We start from the raw sequence: 3745 nt of genomic DNA, 5'->3' as shown, positions 1-3745 counted from the left end.
TCTTTGATGCACTCAGGACACGGAGCCTGTCCTTCTCCATCCCATTCTGTCAGAACAGATCCAGGGCTTACTCACTGAAATCCAGCAGGAGGAGATGGAGAACAAGAGCTGTTCTTTTGCAGGCAGCTTGTTACTGCAGGGCAAGTGATTCATCCATCAGGGCTGGTCTGATGTGGCACCCGGGCAGCGGTGGGGCTGGCTGTCCCCAGGGGCTCACTGCAGTGGTGGCCAGATGCTGCCATCGCTCCCCAAGTGTCCCCTCCCTTGTGGGCGCTGCTTTCTCTCCAGGGCTGGCTCTGGAATGTGAGAGCAGGAGCCCCATACGCTGGGCAGGGAAGGACAGGCAGGGGTCCCTGGCAGAGCTGTGTGGGTGGGTGGAAAGTGATCTGCTCCAACGTGTCACTGCAGAGGGCAGGCAATTAATGACTGCTCTTCACTCCCAAAACTGACAGGAGCTGCTGAGGCTGGCAGTGCCAGGGGCACCTGCCTGCACTGAGCCAGGCTCCTGCAGCCCCTCCAGAGGCAGATCAAAGTGAAGTTTGCTCCCAGCTTGCTCTGAGCATCACATCAGGCTCTCATGAGCTGCCATCCCTGTCAGGGCTGTGTGTTGAAGTGAAGCTCCTCTAATGGAACGATGGCCACGCAGAACTGATCGTGCAGAGCGTCTGCCCTCACCCTGCTCCTCTCACAGGTGACACCTGAACACTTCCCAGCGAGGTTAATATTTTAATGTGCTTAATGGCTCATTCCAGCTCGCCAGCCCTTCCTGGGCTTTGGCAGGGGTCATCCATTATGCCAAGCTTTGGAGCACGAGTTTCCCATTCCCATCCTCAGCCCTCCCAAGGGCAGGAGGTGCTTTGTGCTTCCAAGTTTTAATTAAAGCATGACAAGCTGCCCTTGCCACCCCAGCTTGGTGCCATGTGGGATGAGTCAATGTCTCTTGACAGAATTCTGTCTCTCTGGAGCAATCCTGTGCAAGGGCCCAGCCCCAGAATCTTCTTTCCACCACCCAGAGCAGCTGTAGCTCCTCACCTTCTCCTTCCAGGCATGTGGGTTGTTTGGTGGCTCAGTGGAAAGCCAGGAGGAAGGATGGGAGCATGGTTCTCCTTGCTGTCCACCCACAATGAGAAACCCCCTGGGAGGACCAGATGGGGCTGAGCTTTTTGGGGTGGGTGGCGGAGGAGCTGTCACGGTTTGTTGGTTTGGGCTTTTTAAAAATAATCCTCCCTACATTAATAAACAGTAGGTTTAGTTAGTAAATAATATCCCCTTCCTCCCCCCCATCTCTCCAGCAGAAATATGTGCCGTGATCTAATATATCCTGCCTTTCTCATTCCCTCATTTCAGAGGAGCTGCAGATCCTGGAGGGAACAGAGTGCTAATAGAAAACGGCCTCTAAAGATATTTGAAACATGACCAAGAAAGGACAGAGGGAGATTCTTCTCCAAATATGCTGGAAAATCTAGGAGGTGGGCCAAGAAAGGGAGAATATCAGGAGCTTGATTGCTACAAGTGAAAAGTTAATTGGGAAGCATTAATTGGGGTGAGAGCTGGCAGCACAGACATGAATTTGCTATGTGGGACACCACAGTGAACACAGAGCTGCCCCAGTGCTGAGATAACTCATCCACCCCAGCCCATGGGGATGTGCCAATTTAATATTTCTCACTGCTTTTAGTGGTGTTTTTCTTATTGACAGTCCCAACTTTTGGAGTCCTGGAATTGCCTTGAAATCCCGAATCTAAAAAAATATCACTATGTCAATTCTGCATAGGGCTTTATTTGGGTTTGGTCTCTGAGGAGTTTCTAGCCCTTGAGTTTGCAGGGAAAAGCTTGATTATACCCTAAAGCAAATTTAGGGGAGGAAAATATAACAAAAAAAAAACCCCAAAAAACAACCTACCCAAAACAGCGCAGCAATTGATTTATTTTTAAAATCTCATCATTTTGGTGCCAGTTGCATTATATTCTTTTTTAATGCCTGACTCATGATTTCTTGAGCTCTCAGTGTTGGCAGGGCTGTGTGCGTGAGTGTGGCAGCGTGTGAGCTCAGGGGCCCTCTGCTGATAGAGAATGCAGGGCTGCTTCCAGGCAGCACCACCCTGGCCCTCCAGGGCTGATGAATATTCCTCTACTGCTGTTTCATTGACAAGCAGATTGTTTTCACATTAAACCCCCCAAAAAAGAGACAGCAGAGCAGGGCATTGGGTCGTTGTGCTGATGGCCAAGCAGGAGAGAGGCTCAAGGAGAATAAACCATGCTGTGACTCCCAGCACTGCTTCAGGGGTGTTGAGGTCGGAGGGATCAGGGTTAATTTGCAGCCTCCTGTGGGTAAAGATCTAATAAACAGCCTGTGGAGGTCAAGTCTGTCACTATCAGTGACTTGTTCTGTGACCTTCCTCTCTCTCTGATCACTTTGTCTCTCTCCTGTCAGGTGATGGGTTCTGTTGCCCAGGATGCATTATGGGTATTGGTTAACATATAAACTGTGCTTTGAAGATGAAAAATATCTTGGAGATGCTTAAAGCTCTTGACAAGCATGTGTGTTCCTTTTGCAGGAATCCAGCAGAAGGCAGAGTGTCTGAATGCTTTGTCACAGGCAAAATCTGCTGCATGTGCAGCTCTGAGAGGCAGGGCTGGGAGCTTCCCAAGGCTTCACATGGCCTTGGAATTATTCCTGGGTGCTCCTGCTTCTTGCTTGAGGGGTTTCACAGCACAGCAGTGCCTGGGGTTTTGCCCATTGTGGGCTGGAGCAGAGCAGCAGAGCTGTGCCTGCACCCATCCCTGCATTATCTATTCCACATCCACATTCCAGCAAGCACAAAGGCACGTTCCATGTGTCTTTCCAGATTTGGCAGTGTCCCTGAGGTGGATGTGGGTGATGGTGATGGACAGGGTGTGGATGCTCAGGGAGGTTTGGCCCAGCAACATTCAGGAAGAGTTTTATGGCTCTGGATTTGCTGTTGTCCAGCATAGGGTTGGATTCACACCCAGCTCCAGTCTACTAATAAAGCATCTCCTAGTTGCTAGTTTGCATAAAACTGGTGGATAGTATCGTTGAAACCCCATGTCTGGTTGATTCTGTGAAGGCTGCCAGAGTTATGCAGCAAATTTATTGTAGAGCATAATCACAAACCCCTCATTTCCTTGGGATGTCTCCTTTGCCTCAGTATCTCTAATCAGGGATTTTGCCAGAGCAGCTCTCTATGCATTGCCCTGCCCGTGCCCGTGCCCTGCCAGCTCCCTGCCAGCCCTAACGGTGCCTTTTCTCTCCAAGGGAAGAAGCGATGCTGTCCACCTACTTCGAAACCATCAATGACTTGCTCTCCTCCTTCGGGCCCGTCCGCGACTGCTCCCGCAACAACGGCGGCTGCACCCGCAACTTCAAGTGCGTGTCGGACCGCAAGGTGGACTCCACGGGCTGTGTGGTACGTGCTGGGGCCGTGGCGGAGGTGCTGGGGCTGTGGGGTAGGTGCTAGGGGTGTGGGGTGAGTACTGAGGCTATAGGGTTGTTGTTGGGGCTCTAGTGTAAGTACTGGAGCTTTGAGGTACATACTGGGGCTGTGGGGTTCATACTGGGGCTGTGGGGTAGGTTCTGGGGCTGTGGGATAGGTGCTGGGGCAGTGGGGTTCATACTGGGGCTCTGGGGTTCATACTGGGGCTGTGGGGTGAGTGCTGCAGCTGTGGGGTGAGTGCTGGGGCTGTGGGGTGAGTACTGCAGCTGTGGGGTGAGTGTTGGGGCTCT

The sequence above is a fragment of the Onychostruthus taczanowskii genome, unplaced genomic scaffold, assembly GCF_017590055.1.
Source record: "Onychostruthus taczanowskii isolate IOZ18803 unplaced genomic scaffold, ASM1759005v1 scaffold25, whole genome shotgun sequence".
Lineage (NCBI taxonomy): Eukaryota > Metazoa > Chordata > Aves > Passeriformes > Passeridae > Onychostruthus > Onychostruthus taczanowskii.
The sequence above is the reverse complement of the archived record's forward strand: the minus strand, read 5'-3'. Positions refer to the sequence as shown.